Source organism: Mesoplodon bidens (assembly GCF_964165515.1).
Source record: "Mesoplodon bidens genome assembly, chromosome: 5".
In the NCBI taxonomy this organism is placed as follows: domain Eukaryota; kingdom Metazoa; phylum Chordata; class Mammalia; order Artiodactyla; family Ziphiidae; genus Mesoplodon; species Mesoplodon bidens.
The window spans coordinates 139,878,226-139,895,483 of NC_138161.1; the positions used below are offsets into that span (position 1 = coordinate 139,878,226).

Genomic DNA, 17,258 nt, shown 5'->3' on the forward strand with positions numbered 1-17,258 from the left:
GAGGCAGTAAAGTGGAAAGAGCAACATGGTTTGACTGCCAGGACATGGATCATGGAGGGCTGCCTGGAGGAGGAGGAATATTTGATCTGAGCCTTAAAGAGCAAGCTTCCTGAGGACACAGGTACAAACCAGGGCCCATGGCCTGTTCTGCACACATGTGTTTAGAAATCAGAGCAAGAACAGGTATCACTCAGGCCTCTTTGGCTGCCAGCAACAGAAATTGACACTGGATAATGTAAAGGATTTGCAGGGAGGCCACAAGAGAGCTAACGAGCCAGGCAGGAGGCAGAAAGAAACCTGGCGACTCTAGGGCCCCATATAGCAGGAGCTCTTCAGCAATTCCACCAGGGCACTGCTGTGGAAATGGAAGAATGCCACCATTTTTAGTTGTCTTAGTTTCTCTGCTCGCTATTCAATTTCTAGGGAGAGGCAGAGTGTCCTCCCAGCTAGGGTATGATCTGATGCCTTGATCAGTAGGCCTGGCAAGGCAGGATGCACCGTCCAAGAGGTAAGAAGAGATCCAGGAGAACGTGAGCTTGCAGAGCCAAAGGAGAAGTTTCTACAAAGGCAGCGGTGAATATTATCAAAGGCAGCACACAGGGCCAGTCAAATGAGGACAAAGATTTACCCACAGGGGGCTTCCCTGGTGGTGCAGTGGTTGAGAGTCCGCTTGCCAATGCAGGGGACACGGGTCTGTGCCCCGGTCCAGGAAGATCCCACATGCCACGGAGCAGCTGGGCCCGTGAGCCATGGCTGCTGAGCCTGCGTGTCCGGAGCCTGTGCTCCGCAACGGGAGAGGCCACAACAGTGAGAGGCCTGCGTACCGCAAAAAAAAAAAAAAAGAAAGAAAAAACAATGGGTCATTATTAAAGTGCTTTCCGACGTGAACGATGCATTATGACTTTGACCTCTTTCAGAAGGCCTGCTTTGTACCAAGTGGGCCCCGATGGACAGCAGGATTAGAGTTTTAGCAACAAGGGTAGAATATAAAAGCTCCATCAGGAAAGCTAATTTACAGCACTGAGGTGCTGCAACTGGAACATTCCTTAGACAATTAAGCCTAGGTAGGTGCTCGCCAAAACCACTCCACTGCTAGTGGCACCAGTGTGCAATGTTTTCATTAGCAAACAGGCACCATTTGGTATCATCTTGCCATGTTGTCAAGGACCCACTTATCAATTCTATGGTTTCAACTGTTCTTGATTCCAAGACTGCTTCATTGCACCACTGTAAAACCTGTTTTTCAGGGAGTCTTTGTTTGCACCTTAAAGTCCTTTCTGCAGCAGACATGCATCTGCCTTACAAAACTTCAGAATATACGACAGAGGACTCTGTAAAATCGCAGTCCATACACTCAAGGAAAAATTACTTTGTTAGAACAGTGGCCCGAGTTTGGCCTTATGTTCTAGCAAAAGCTCATTGCTTAGCTGCATTTAATAATCCATGAAACATTTCTGTGTGAATTGTGTGGCTGCAAAATGGGTAAAAAAAAAAAAAAAAAAAAAAAAGTGGGAAGCAGGAATACAAAATTGGCAGAAAATAAAAATTAGTGAGATCTTAAATATTTGATCAAGGCCTCTATTTCCAGGTAAGCAGTTACCATCTTGGGCCCTCAGATGCCAGCAGAAGCCACAGAACACCATTCTGAATTATTAAAATAACCAGGGGAAACTTTTTTCTTCTTAGTACTTTTAAATGAGCGTGTAGCCTTTCAAGCTAACCTTTGCGTAAATATTTAACACAGGATTGGGTGAAATGTAAAAGAGCCAAAGTTCTCAGTCTAATACTCATCTGTAATTATGAATCAGATTATATAATGCATCTCAACCACTTCATTTTATTTTATTTTTTCTCTCTCTGCTTCCACAATTCTTCCCAACTTGAGAGGAATCCAATCTGGATGAGTTGAAAGTCTGCATTCTAAAATATTTTCAAACTGTATGTTACTGACTTTGTTTCTATTTTTCATTGGTTCAATGCATTCATTTATTTGACAAATATTTCTTGACTACCTACTAAGTGCTAGGCACTGTTCTAAACGTGGGCATAGGGTATTCCTTGACAGTCCAGTGGTTGGGACTCCGTGCTGCTTCCACTGCAGGGGGCATGGGTTCCATCCCTGGTCGGGTAACTAAGATCCTGCATACCACATGGTACAGCCAAAAGAAAAAAAAAATGTGGGGATATATCAAGCAACGAAATATATAAAGACTCAGCCCTTTGGGGACCTTTCACTTAAGTGAGGGAGACGCATAAGAAAGAGATAAAGATTCCAATGACAGATAATAAGTGCTATGAACAGGGTGGTATGGGAGTGCTAGTTGTTTATGTCTGAGGTAGGTGGCCTGTTAGAAAGCTAAGGAATTGGGCAAATTACCTTGGGAGTTGGGGGAGTATACCATTTCTGTCAGCGAGAACATCAGTGCAGTGGCTCTGTGGTGCAAACAGGCCCAGTGTGTTCAAGGGACAGCAGCAGAGCCAAGGAGACTGGGGGTGAGGAGTGGTCACTGTCAGAAGACAATGTCAGGGAGAGCTTGTCACAGCAGATCTTGTGAGGGCCTTGGAGGCCATTGGGGAGAACTTGGTGTTTTATGCTAATTGTGGTGGAAGCGGATGAGGACTTCTGAGCAGGGGAGTACTGTGGACTGATTCATATTTCAAAAGGATCACTTTAGCTCAGTAGTAACTATGGCCAGTGGAGCCAGGTTGACCAAATGGTGGTTTCTCGTGGAGGCCTGCTTCAACGGCCAAGTAAGAAAGACTTCACATCGGCATTATCTGTTCATTGTCTATGAGAAAACATCCACCTTTTGAAGTCCTTAAAGGGATTGGAAAGGTTGCCCTCTCTGATCGTTTTAAAAGTCCACCAGTCTCCTTTTTTTACATTTTACTTTCACCAGCCAAAACTTGACCTTTCTGAGAGCTCAGAAGGCAAGGTTATGGTCTCATCCAACCACAGAGGCTGACCCAGCCTGCAGTCCCATCATGATCTGTCCAAAAGCAAGTCTTCCAGAATGTCCTCAGGTCATACCTGTAGGCCTGAGACAGTATGCAGAAAGTGCTTCATCAGGACACCATTAGGTGACAGAGGAAGCTGCAGAATAGTTATAGCTTCATCTCATTTGGTAACCTCATTTATATGCCTAGAACTAATTTGTAAAATGTTCAAAATGAGCTAACCTGTCAGTTCCAGGTTTTTTCCTTTAGAGACCTCCCTCCTTCAGCTCTTTCTTGGGTTGGATAATTCTGAGCCACGTTCTTTACATGTTCTTTGCTTTCTAGAATTTGCCTGCAGGATCAAGTTCCAATTATTTGTAACAGTGGCTGCCTTAGTAATGCATCTTTCATTGGACTCCCAAATAAAACACTTGCACTTGAATCCTTGTCTCAGGCTCTGCTTGTAAGGGACACAAACTGAGATGTAAAATCCTCCTCCTTGCTGGTCACTTCCTTGACTCTAATGGCAGATAGGATTCAGGAGAAATAAAACTTACCCATATAAAAAAGGTAAAAAAAATATTATCCCTGTTATACCCATGATCCAGTAGCCCTGTGTGCCCTCAAGCAAAGGGCATGACTCTCATGTAGATAGTCCCTTATCTAGAGTATTAGGAGCTAGTTGTCTCCCCCGAATGGATTTCTCATCCACAGCCTTTTGCCCCTCCTTGATTTGGGGTAAGTGAAGTAATTATGGTTATTATGTGAGGTTCTTACCTCCCACCACTAGGAGGCACTACTTCACACCTGGGAAGCTAGGCTTCCTTCTAAACCAAGCCTTAATCTTCACTACCCCAGGGAAAGAAGCACCCCTTGCATGGAGAAGTCATTGCCCATCCCCCTCTTGCTCTCTGTGTCCAGCCTCTCCTTCCCTGGGTCAGGGCCTTGACTCAGAATTATTTAGCCCTTGATTTGAACCCAACCTGTGGTACCAATGCTACACACAGATTTTAAGTCCCTAACCTTTCTCACAAGCCTCCCACCCTGCTGGGAGACAAACCGTGTTATCAATAAGAGACCATCCAAAGATCATTATCCATGAATTTTTTAGAATCTCAGAGTAGGAATGGCCTTTCTAAGTATGACACAAAACCCAGAAGCAATAATAAGAAAAGAGCAATAAATTTGACCACTGTTTAACATTTCTGAGTTGTTAAAAAAAAAATAGGGCTGTAAAAAAGGAAAAAAAAATCCTCACGCATATACCTATGAAGCCACTTAATCCTCTCCCAAAAGTTGTTACCTCCAATTTCGCAGAAGGATCCTGAGGCTTCGAAGAGGTAAAGGGACTTTGCCCAAGGTCACCTTGTTGAGGCACATTTCACACTGTAAGGGAGTCACTTCTGATTCTTGGGAGCTGGATGAGGGAGGGAGGAGAGGAAGCAGGAGAAACGCAAGGCAGAGCGGAGGCAGGGGAAGGACTGAACTCTCAGGAGAGAACGGGTGTCAGGGAGGGTGTGGACACCGCTTCTGCAGTCTGAGTAAGCAGAGGTGGACCAGCCCCTTCACCTGTGCACTTAGTGGGTGCTAGCTGTGTGTCCCCTGTGCTGATTCGGGAGGGGACAAGGAAGGGCCCTCCTAAAAGTAGAGACGGTGTGCCTGTCCAGCCAACGTCATGGGAGCACTGTGAGAATCTGGTGATCCGGCAGGGGCCCAGAGCCAGCTTTACAAAACACTCCGTACTAAGAACCTGTCACGGATGCTAGGAAAAGCTGGGAATGAGGTGTGCAGCAGTCACAAAACCTTGGCATCACCCTTGATATCTCTTTTTTTTGCACACTTCAGTTCACTCCATTAGGAAATCCTATTGGCAGAAACGGATGCATCTGGACCTTCACCGACCCTGTAAGGACTGGGAGTTATGGAGGGTTCTGGGTGGGCAGAGGAGGCCAGGCCACACTGGGGAACCAAATTCAGGAAATAAATTACCTGGGAAGATCTCAGAGGATACGGACCTGAATCTCCAAGGCCCCAGCATTTTGTTGTGATTGCTTTTTCCCATTCTAAATAAATTTTCATTTGCAAGGCTTGATTCTGTAGGGCTTTCTAAAACAGTCCTCCTACTCCCCTCCCCGCACAATTGTATAGGCTTCAGGCTCCAGAAAGCCTTCACCCACTCCTGGTTTGAGGTCTCAGAGCTCTCACCAGGGCAGGACTTGAGGACAGAGGTGTAAACTTGTCAGGAGAGGGAAGGCAGGGGCGCAGGAAGAGAGCAAATCCTCATCCAACATGGCAGAAAGTCAACAGATAACTCAAGAAACCTCTGCATAAGCTTATTTTTTAGCGACAAGCGGGTAACCACTAGCAGAACTCAACAGAGTTAAGTGCTATAAAGGACTGCGTGGTGGGGTGCAAGGGAGAGGGCTCTGCTGCTTCCATTATAAGAACATGCAGGTACTTTTATTTTGTAAAAAGTGCTCATGCATTACTTATATTTTTAAATTTGATCTTTAAAGAAAGAAAGTAAAAAATAAAAATAGGGCTTCCCGGGTGGCGCAGTGGTTGAGAGTCCGCCTGCCGATGCGGGGGACGTGGGTTCGTGCCCCAGTCCGGGAAGATCCCACATGCCACGGAGCGGCTGGGCCCGTGAGCCATGGCCGCTGAGCCTGCACGTCCGGAGCCTGTGCTCCGCAACGGGAGAGGCCGCAACGGTGAGGGGCCCGCGTATCGCAAAAATAATAATAATAAGAAGAAGAAATAAAACGGAACGCAAAACAAAAAAATAAAATGCAAAGGCGCACACAAGCCAGGGAGTGGGAGCAGAGACGGGGGTGGGGGCAGTGGGCGGGGCTTGGCCCAAAGGGGCGGGGCGTGGGACGGAGTCTCTTTAGGGCCCGCCCCTGGGGAGGAAGTCGGGCGCCGCGGTTTCTCTCTGACTCCGCCCACCTCGGGAAGCCCTTGAAGCGGCGGGTCCAGTTCGCCTTAGGCCCTCTCCCCAGCGCGGGGGTGGGAAGGGCAGGTGACCGGCTGCCCCACCGTAAAGGGCGGTGCGTGCGGAGGCCTGGAGCGGTCCTCACCCGGCCTTGGGTGCGGGGCCGCGCGCGGGCGAAGAGCCCCGGTTCGGCGCCGCCGGGCCTCCAGTCCCCTGAAGTCCCCAGAGGCTCGCCGAGTGTCTCTGCGGAGCCGCGCGACGCGCAGGTAAGCGCAACCAAGGCCGGGCCCGTTCAGCCCGCCTTTGCCCTGCTGGGCGCCCGCCGAGACCTGGCCCGCGCCGGGGCGACAGGTGGCGGCGGGGTGCGGAGCCCGGTAGCCCGTCTGGGTCGGATGAACCCCGGAACGCCTCCTGTCTACAGCCGGCGCCACCCATTCTCGCCAAAGCGTTATCGACGTAACCGCAGCACCCCTGTGGCTCAGACCCGAGCCCATCTTCAGCACTCGAGCCCTCAACAAATGCAAATAAGGATCCATTGAGTGCCCGCCACTGGGCTCAGTGCTGGGGGGTACAGTGCGGTCCAACGAACGTAGTGCCCACCCCCCGTGGAGCTCGCAGTCTGGTAAGAGAGACCCACAGCAAATAAGTAATCTCCACACGTGAGTGTAAAAGTTAAAACTGAAAGATCTGTGAAGGTAGGAAGTGCAGGGTGCTGGGAGAGCCTTTAGCTGGTGGTCCCCATCTATAAAGGATGCTGGAGCTCACACTTCATTATGAATGGCAGGGTCCCAAGGTGGAGAACAACGGAGCAAACACACTTGTTGGGAGAGAGTGTGGCTTGTTTGAGAAAAGGAAGGTCCTGCCCACTGAGAGCGGGGAGCAAAGCAAGTTGCCTAACTTCCTCCTCTGCAAAATGGGACTGTTCCTCCCCATTGACGATTGAGACTTTGCATGTAAATGACTTAGTGGTGTCCCAAGCGTGCAGTAAGTGAAGTGAAGTGGAAGATTTCTGTGGGTGGAGCAGGGTGTTCATCTGGGCCGAATGCACTGTGCTGCCTCTGGGCACTCACTTCCCCTCTCCTGGAGTCCTGTCTCCTTGTCCGAGTAGAATCTCTCAAACAGCTTGTTCTCTAAAATGATGCCTGCTTTAGTCATTCATTCTTAAAATATGTAACTGGTGCCCACTTTACACTGGCCTTGCCCTCATGGAGCTCATGCAGGGTGGGCCAGGGGAAGTACACTGGTAGTCCCAGCCGTGGTGCTCTGGAGCCCAGAGGAGAGAGCCTGATCCAATGGCCTTGCCAGAGAAAGCCTCCTGCTTCCGTCAGGGCCAGATATACATTTCCCAGAAAGGCTCACCTGTAAGTGCCGACACCATGAATCCCCTGAGAACATAAGGCTCACAGTCCTCCGCTGAGCATGTTACTTCCTTATTTTCATTGGTGGCATCACCCCCCAAAACTGGCCAGTAAACTCCCAAGGGGCAGCAACCCTACTGGTCCCTTGCTGAGGACCCCCAGGGATTTAGGAGAGGTTTGGAAGCTTCAGAAAACACCTGGCTGGTGACTGCTTGGTATATTTTATTGTCTTGGATGATGCCAATTCCTTCTTTGTCTCGGTTTATACTCTTGGTGGAGACTGCGGATTTGCTCCATGAAAACAGGCCGGGAGGCCCAGAGAGTGGAGAACACAGTTGAGAGAAGAGTCTGGCACCGTTTGTGAGTAGGGGTAAAAAAAAAAAAAAGAAAAAGCAGAGGACAGGTGTTAACAGAAGGGTGCTGGGGGAAGAGGGGGAGAGGGCAGGCTTTGTGCAGCCACTCTGTTTCCCCTCACAGACCGTGGCAATGCCACCTGTGGAGAGCCAAAGGAGAGCGCTGGGTTAGGCAGTCACAGACCTGGGTTCAGGTTCTTATTTGTTACTTCCCAGCTCTGTGCCTGCCCCTGGGCAGGTCACTTATCTGATTGTGCAAGCTTAAGACAGTGCTTGGCATCTAGTTGGCCCTGAAGAAAAGTAACCTCCCTCCCTCTTCCCCTAAATGAACTAAAATAGGAGTAATAATAGTGCCTACCTAAGAGGGGGATTTCATGAGTTAATGTACCTAAAATACACAGAGCAGTGCCTGACATGTAGAAGTTACTGCTGCTGTTGCTATTGTTATTATTCCTTATTCTGGGTAAAAATTGGTGAAACAAGGCAGGCAGAAGATAGGAGGTGGGGGTGAGAGGTTGGTTCTGAGGAACTGGGCAGGGTGATTAGTGGGGGAGTTGTGTTATCTGTTGCAGTGGTTTTACCGGAAAGCATCAGCCCTGGCAGGAAAAAGCCCTGTTCTGGGTGATAAAGGGCCTCTTGGGCAGCCAGGCTGTCAGAAGGCCTGAAGACTCAGGCCAAAGAAAACACAGCAAAAGCGTGGGGGAAAAACGAGGGTTGAAAAAGATCCAACACTGTCTTGTTTGGGTGGTTCCTAGCCCACAGCTGGGTGTGGGTCCCCGGTGAGGAGCTGCCCCTGCGCCATGCTGACCCCTGCCCCATGCTGACCCCTGCCCTCCTATGGATATGGTAATTGCCTGAGGCCGGTCCAGGAGCCGTGGAATCCAATTCTGTAAGCCCTGTACCCAGCAGAATACTGGGCCCATAATGAATGCATGAATGAATGAATGAATGAACGAATGAACAAAGGAACCTAAACCCACAGATCAAATTTCTCAATGTGCAAGTGTGCTGTTAAAAGAAGGGAGTATGGGGCCTCCCTGGTGGCGCAGTGGTTGAGAGTCAGCCTGCCGATGCAGGGGACGTGGGTTCATGCCCCGGTCTGGGAAGACCCCACATGCCGCAGAGCGGCTGGGCCCGTGAGCCATGGCCGCTGAGCCTGCGCGTCCGGAGCCTGTGCTCCGCAACGGGAGAGGCCACAGCAGTGAGAGGCCCGCGTACCTCTAACAAAACAAAACAAAACAAAACAAAAAAAGAAGGGAATATGAAGATAGGGAGAGAGAACTAACGTTTTTAGGCCCTTGCTAAGGGCCAAGCATTTTCATGTATGTTGCAGCTTAGTGGTGAACACTGCAGCTTTGGAGTCAGATGACATTGCCGGTGTGACCTCACATGCATGACAGAAGCTCTCTGAAGTACAATTTTGCATCTGTAACATGGGACTCATTTGTAGGGCTGTTGCGAGCAGTCAGTGATGCTCATATATAAGTGTGTGGTGTGCCGGCCTCAATGCACAGCTCAAGGTCTGGGAAGTACTCAGTCAATAACAGCTGCTGTTATTATTATTATATTGGTTAATCCTCCCAGTGCTGTCCACTGTGATGAGGAAACGGAAGGCCACAGACACAGATGGGTGGCGTCGATCCTGAACCCTGTCCCATCTGGAAGCAGAGGTTCTCTGCAGACGCTAACCAGACAGCTTTATGTGCACTTCATGCATTACTTAAAGCACTTGACTATGTGACATCTTAAAAGGAAAAAAACTGCAAAGTTATAATTTATGGGTCTTTCAAGTTCAGGTATTTTATCATCTAGATAAATCTTCCGTGCATCTATGTTAAACCACTTTGGGCTGTCGAAGCTTTTAAATAAAGTGGCTCATCCTGACCAGTGTCTGTCTTTGCTCATTTATCATAGTTCCCTGGTAAAGACAGACAGATCCCGTTTTGCAGGGCAGGCCTCAGGACGGAAGCTCCTGCCCCACCGTTTTAGCTGTGTGGTTCTGCACGGTGTGTTTAACAAACCACAGTGGACTTGTGATTCCCTCATCATTGTCTCTCTCATGTACACATAGACCCACAGCACCAATCTTGGAACTAGGAATAGAAAGACGTTCTGTGGCTAGTGTGAATCTGGGGAAATCAACTCTGGGGAAATCACAGGTTCTCAGTGATGGGTTTGGGAGGGGGGTGAAAACGCCTTGGATGAAGGTGGCAGCGTCTTCTAGAAGTCAGGGCTGTCTGCCCTTTCCACCCAGGAGTGCCATCTCTGGGTCTGGCCTCCCGCCCAGTAAAGGTCTGATCTGCATCCCCGTGCCTTCCTGCTGTCCCTGTCTCTGGCCGGATCTGCCCCGAAAGCTGGAACCCCTGCAGCACCTGCAGGGGCACAGCCTATTGCAGGGAAGCCTTTCCGAAACAATCCTGCATTCCCATGGTCCCACTGGGCACCTCTGCTGGGCATCACTTTTCCAGCTACCCTGGCATTACCTCCTCTGTGGGCTGTGAGCGCTTGCACAGCTATTGGGTTGAGCACCCCTGGTGCCCAGCACCATGTCTTGCTCATTGTCCTCCCTCCTTCTCTCCCTTTCTTCTTTCTATACATCCTCAGGCAGTGTCCTGGGGATTAGAATGCTGAGACAAAGTGACCCAGTCTCCACCCTCATACGGCCCAAAGACATCATGAGACAGATTATTGTTAAAGACAGAATTAAGCACATGACCACACACACAACATCGTTATAAACCAGATTAACTGCCACGAATGAGAAGCCTGGCATGCCAGGAGAACGCATAAAAGTGGGATAGGTATAGAGATTTAGTCAGTATTGATATAGATAGAGGGGGCCCGGAAATGTTGGTTGGAGGCTTATACTGAATTATTTATATACCTTTGAAGACTGTTGGATAGTATTTTTCTATGAATTCTGGCAAACGATATTTTATGCAGCCAAAGTAATCTTCTAAGAATGTGTACTTTACAAATCACTGAGCTTTGGCTTCAAAATGGGAAAATAATGGTAATGCTCCAGGTTACTTAACCCTTTAGAGTTACAGAGCCCCTCCTTGGATGTCGTCTCACTGGGTGTGCTAGTTCTCAGCATGTCTGGCGGCAACATACAGGTGTCCAGCTCACCTGAGGTGGATCGGGCATGGTGGGCACTGAGGCCCTCTCCCTTCACAGTGTCAGGGACCGCCGAGAGCCTATTTGTTTTCTCCTTCTTTGGTATCTCTGGGCACATCAGGCTGAGGTTCTGGCATAGACTTTATGACATGACGTCTAGAGGCCTGTCATTTGAGGAGAAAGAAGGGCAAAGCTGACTGTTGTTGTCCGGTGTGTGGAGGGCACCTGTCTGCACGCAGCTGGGGGAGGGCGGAACAGCTGGCAGTGACCTACCCCTTCAGAGCCCCGCCACCCCAGCGTGGCCCCTCGCCAGGAGCCAGCGTCCTCCAGAGGCACACCACGCCTACCTGCAAACCCAGTCCGTTCCTCTGAGAACAAAGAGAAAATCATACTCAAAGTCCAGTTTTAAATAAGACATGACCCAAACAGCCCCAGGAAGCATTCACTCTCCATGACTAAGTATTATTAGAGTTATTTTATTTATTTGGCCAGCGCACATGACAAAATACGTCTTCGATCCCCACCTGTCTCAGAGGTAGACTTTATTACAAGAGATGGGCTGCCGTCTTCCCTGAAGCAAAGGAAGGAAAGTCGCATCGCCGTGCAGAAATTGAGCAGGCCTCCGCGCCAGTCTTGGTGGGGTTGGGCTTGACCGCTGTATTCTCGGGGTACGGGCCTAATAGGCTTGTAATCGTGTGGCTCTGAGCCATGGAGAAAAGAAGTGGCTCTGGAAATCTGCCTTCCGTGAGGCTGACACACAGTGACGGTATTTACTGCCTCTAGGAAGTGCACGTTAAGGGGTAGGTGTTTATGAAAAGGGTTCTAAGGAGTAAATGTGCCCATCAGTTAGCCTGGAACTTTTTTTTTTTTTTTTTTTTTTTTGCGGTACGCAGGCCTCTCACTGTTGTGGCCTCTCCCGTTGCGGAGCACAGGCTCTGGATGCGCAGGCTCAGCGGCCATGGCTCACGGGCCCAGCCGCTCCGCGGCATGTGGGATCTTCCCGGACCAGGGCACGAACCCGTGTCCCCTGCATCGGCAGGCGGACTCTCAACCACTGCGCCACCAGGGAAGCCCAGCCTGGAACTTTTTAGAGCTCCTGAGATGGTTTTAGATTAGAGCCAGTCTTCCTTCCTGCCTTCCGCCTTCCGTCAGCACCCCCCTCCCTTGCTCCCCGTTATAAAAATGAACTGTCGAGGCAGGACACAGCCCAGGTAGGAGTGTGGGGACTCTCTTGACTTGCAGAGTTCACGTATTCAAGGCAGATGTGTGAGCGTTAGCGCCTTGGTTCCGGTCCTTCCCACCGAGTTACCGCACTGGGAAGACAGGAGTGTGCAGCAAGGCTGAGCAACAAGATCAGCCTAGTTGCCCCGAACCACAGCCACCAGCTGCTCTCTCTCAGCCAGTCTGCTCGCCGAAAAGGGTGGGCAATTGGGGGGGCCGGGGGGAGGAATGATGAAAATAAGTGATGCCAATGAAGCTGCATTGGGGCCCAGTAAGTGACATATGGGACAGAATGAATGTCAGTGTCAGGGAATCCCACCAGGCCAGGTAAAGAGCAGGCTTTAAAAGGCTAGAAGTTTCTCTGTGAGCAGTTGATCATTAGAACAGAATGCCTCTTACACGAATTAGTGTGTAGGAGTCTAACTTGAAATTATTATTGACCTTCAAATGTTCATTGTAAAGATCAGAAATTGGTGTTTATTGCACGAACCCTATACTTAGTATCAAAGACTGCTTTGCTTTTTAATTCTCCCATCGGGCCTTCTTCTTTGTAACTTTTTTTAAAATTAAATTTAATTTTTTTTAATACAGCAGGTTCTTATTAGTTATCTGTTTTATACATATTAGTGTATACATGTCAATCCCAATCTCCCAATTCATCCCACCACCCCCGCCCCCGCTTTCCCTCCTTGGTGTCCATACGTTTATTCTCTATATCTGTGTCTCTATCTCTGCCTTGCAAACCGGTTCATCAGTACCATTTTTCTAGATTCCACATACATGCATTATATACGATATTGGTTTTTCTCTTTCTGACTTCACTCTGTATGACACTCTCTAGGTCCATTCACGTCTCTACAAATGACCCAATTTCGTTCCTTTTTATGGCTGAGTAATATTCCATTGTATATATTACCACATCTTCTTTATCCATTCGTCTGTCGATGGACACTTAGGTTGCTTCCATGTCCTGCTATTGTAAATACTGCTTCAGTGAACATTGTGGTACATGACTCTTTTTGAATTATGGTTTTCTCAGGGTATATGCCCAGTAGTGGGATTGCTGGGTCATATGGTAGTTCTATTTTTAGTTTTTTAAGGAACCTCCATACTGTTCTCCATAGTGGCTGTATCAATTTACATTCCCACCAACAGTCCAAGAGGGTTCCCTTTTCTCCATACCCTCTCCAGCATTTGTTGTTTGTAGATATTTCGATGATGGCCATTCTGACCGGTGTGAGGTGATACCTCATTGTAGTTTTGATTTGCATTTCTCTAATAATTAGTGATGTTCAGCAGCTTTTCATGTGCTTCTTGGCCATCTGTATGTCTTCTTTGGAGAAATGTTTATTTAGGTCTTCTGCCCATTTTTGGATTGGGTTGTTTGTTTTTTTAATATTGAGCTGCATGAGCTGTTTATATATTTTGGAGACTAATCCTTTGTCTGTTAATTCGTTTGCAAGTATTTTCTCCCATTCTGAGGGTTGTCTCTTCGTCTTGCTTATAGTTTCCTTTGCTGTGCAAAAGCTTTGAAGTTTCATTAGGTCCCATTTGTTTATTATTGTTTTTATTTCCATTACTCTAGGAGGTGGGTCGAAAAAGATCTTGCTGTGATTTATGTGAAAGAGTGTTCTTCCTATGTTTTCCTCTAAGAGTTTTAGAGTGTCTGGTCTTACATTTAGGTCTTTAATCCATTTTGAGTTTATTTTTGTGTATGATGTTAGGGAGTGTTCTAATTTCATTCTTTTACATGTAACTGTCCAGTTTTCCCAGCACCACTTCTATGTAACTTTTATGATGCTATTGGTCAACCTCGTCTTAATATTTTTTGTGTGTGAGAAAGAGGATGCCAGTTTCTGTTACCCGGTTTATATTTTATGACTAATCCAAGGACTGTAGATGATAAAAGTAGGGGGGCTTCCTGTTTCAGATGTCACTGAATTGCTACCTTTTGCTTCTGGAATTCTGTCTTAAGAAAATAATTTGAAAATTGGAAAATGCCACTGTATGAAGATGTGTCATTATTTATAATGGTGAAAACTTAGAAGTGACTTGAATATCCAGTATAGGAGGGTAGTCAAGTTACAGAACACCAGGTTGGTTGAATATTTAAAAATAGGAAGATTAGTAATGAGAGAAGTCATTACCCGCTCAGTGAACAGAATACTGTTACATGAAAGATGTATTCAGGAAAATGGTCTATGAGGGTTGCCTCAAGGGGACAAGAATTGCATTTGAACAGTGGAACAATGGATAACTTTTTTCCATATTTTAAACTTTCTATATTGTTGTATTACTCCTGTAAAATCTTCTTTTAATTCTAAAATGAGCCAAGTTCAGTAATGATCTTTATGCTGTTTGCAATTTTAAGGTCACTGCATTCGTGGCCTTATCCTGATTACATCTTTTACTCAGCAGTTTCGGAGGCCAGGCTTGGCTCCCTGCCTTGGTGTCTCTGGTCGAGGGACATCCTCTGGGTCCACTGGCTGAGTGGCCAGGAGATGTGCTCCCTCTGGCTGTGTAGACTTAGAGTCTCAGCATCTTGTAAGTTGGAGGAGGCCACTGCCCCTCCCTGCCCTGCAAGCCTCATACCCCTCTGCCAGTCTCTCTCATCCCTGTTCCCCACCTAGTCCCCAGTGGTGGGGTAGGGATGGGGGGGGGGTTGGGTTTGCATCCTTTGGGGGCTTCACTGGTAAAGTTTCAGCAAACTCTGCCCCCCGGCCCCAAACACACACTCACTCCCTAAGTCAGCAGTTGCCTGGGGCGGCCCTACATCACTCTGGCTTCTTGTCCTGCTTAGGCCTTGGTACTCCTGTACCTCAGGGCCTGGACTTTACGTTCTTGAAGCCAGCTCTCCCAGTGTCGGCCCTGTCCCCCTCCATCCTCTGCTGCCCAGTGCCGGCAGGGGCCCAGTGCTTGGCCAATGGTACGTCCTAAAGCAGCAGTTCTCATACTCAGCTGGCCATACGTTGGGAAATCATGGCACGTGTCCTCATTTGAGACAAGGATTTGAGTCTGTGTGGTTTATTTGGAAAGAAATCCCAAATAAAGAAGGGAAATACGGAAGTAGGGAAATGAGCCAGAGAGGCGCACCATCGAGCAGGTCACCAGCGTGGACCACTGGAGTTTAAACCTGCTGGGAGTTTCCGGCAGCCAGTGCATAGAGCACCCATCCCAGAATTGGCCTCTCCTGGGGATTGGCGGCTGGGTATATACACACCCTTGCGATCCGTCATTGGTTGAGCAAGGCTCCTTAGGGGAAGCGAATTCTCTGGGACTTCCGGCAGCTTCCAGTCACCAGGTAAAGCACGAGGGCAAAGGGATGCAGGTGCTGACTCACAGAAGCCGCTGGCTTGCTCTAAAACAATGAGTCCTGAGAACTCAGGGCAGAGCACGGACAGCGTCTGCTGTGCTGTTCTTCACTAAACACCATGACCGTGATCAGTGCACTAAACTGAAAATAACCAAATCCATAATTCTGTGCTGAATCAGACCTGTTTATACTCAGTTGAAGACTACCTTAAGAGTAGCCAACCCTCAAAGTTTATGAAAACTCATGGGAAGAAAACTTTAGATAAGAAGAATATTACCATTTTTTTCCCTGTGAGTTGGGCTAGGCTACCAATATTTGATTTAAGTGGCACAACGCTAGTATTCTGCAGCCATGCACTCTGAGACCCAACACTTTAAAAGCTGTGACAAAGTGAGAGAGAGGCATGGACATATATACTCTACCAAATGTAAGGTAGATAGATAGTGGGAAGCAGCTGCATAGCACAGGGAGATCAGCTCGGTGCTTTGTGACCACCTAGAGGGGTGGGATAGGGAGGGTGGGAGGGAGGGAGACGCAAGAGGGAGGAGAAATGGGAATATATGTATATGTATAACTGATTCACTTTGTTATAAAGCAGGAAGTAACACACTATTGTAAAGCAATTATACTCCAATAAAGATGTAAAAAAAAAAAAAAAGACGGCCTGAGTATGTAATAAGAGTTATCTTTATTTTGGCAATGTTTCCCCCTCTCTTGTAGCTCGATTTTTTTTCTGTTATTTTTCAAGTGTAATACATTAAGATGACCTTAAAAGAAAAATTCATTGGGAGAAAACATTGAACCTCATTTGTATCAACCCATAATTATGTCTCCAGTGCCGTGTTTTAATATTAATGCTGGATTCACCATACTGACACTGATACCAGAGGATGGGAGAGAATGTCTGTAGTATGGCTTTAGACACTGTGATAAATGTTTTGTAGTCATTGCCTTTATATAGAAACACTCCATCTCCAATTAAATATTTAGTAAGCACTTCATCAAAGTATCTGTTAACAACTGAGGAGTATAATATGGTTGTGCTGACATTTCAACTTAATTCACTCTATAGTTTGAGTCCCAATCCATTTTATATGCCTGTTTTTTTCTATGCATGGAGGAGGAATAATGGCAGAAATTTGGGGGCATATTGCAGATTCTAGAAACATTTCCATGTATCTATTATTATTGTCTGTTGGCATATTTGTCACTACAAATGAAGGCCTTACTCCAAGAGAAGATTTAAGATTGTTCATGTAGCAAGTTCAATGGGATTTAGTGGCCAAATCTCATATGCTTTGAGTTATGGGCATTTTAGTATTTGCATAGAAGGGCATTCATTCAAGATCCCGGCATTTTAGAGAAATGAGGCTATTTCCCTTTAAGGTGTGGTTTAATGTGCGTTCCGTAAAGACCAGGATGGCGGATGCTTGGTGCTAGTGCCCTATTCCTGTGTCCTGTGCACACAGCAGACATCACTCCCTGATACCCAAGCCTGCATCCTCCTCTACAAAGTATTCCCTGCAGCCACTCCAGCTCATCAGTACTGGCTGACTAGGTGAAGCCTATGGACTCCCCCATGCTGTTGCACACCTTTTTACTTGGCCTTGCCATTCCTGTGCATGGTCAACAAAACAAAGGAATCTTTCACAGTATCTCTCAAAAAAAAAAAAAAAGACAACTCAAGAGGTAGTTTTTCCTCACCTTGTGCTTTTCAGTCGCCTCTTTGTTGTGCAGACGGTATCTACTCAATTTGTTAATGTTTGTCTCCCTTGTTTCGCTCTATTATATGCATTTTGATTTTTCCCTCTCTGCCTTTTCCCCTCTAATGTTGCTCAGAAGATAAAGCAGGGAGCCCCAAATTATTTGCTGTTTGGTCTCATCAAGTTTGGTTGCAGTGATTTATATTGATAGGAATGCATTGAGATTTTCCTTTTTTCCCCACCACTTCAGGAAGACTATTCTCCTATAGAGAGGTCAGCAGCGACCTCTGCATTGCCAAATCTTCCAGAGCTCTCTCTGTATCT

At 47.4% G+C, this 17,258-nt stretch overlaps 1 protein-coding gene across 2 annotated transcripts in view; it reads left to right on the forward strand.

The window, feature by feature from the left end:
- The first annotated feature begins 5,900 nt into the window (after positions 1-5,900).
- NMNAT3 (nicotinamide nucleotide adenylyltransferase 3) overlaps positions 5,901-17,258 on the forward strand; it is a 116,427-nt gene continuing 105,069 nt past the window's right edge. The window contains exon 1 of one of the 2 annotated variants that reach the window (XM_081234434.1): positions 5,901-6,135. The gene's annotated coding sequence lies outside the window, so the exon portion shown is untranslated. Of the gene's footprint in view, positions 6,136-6,343; positions 6,492-17,258 lie in introns of those variants that run through there. The other variant, XM_081234435.1, reaches the window with a different exon arrangement.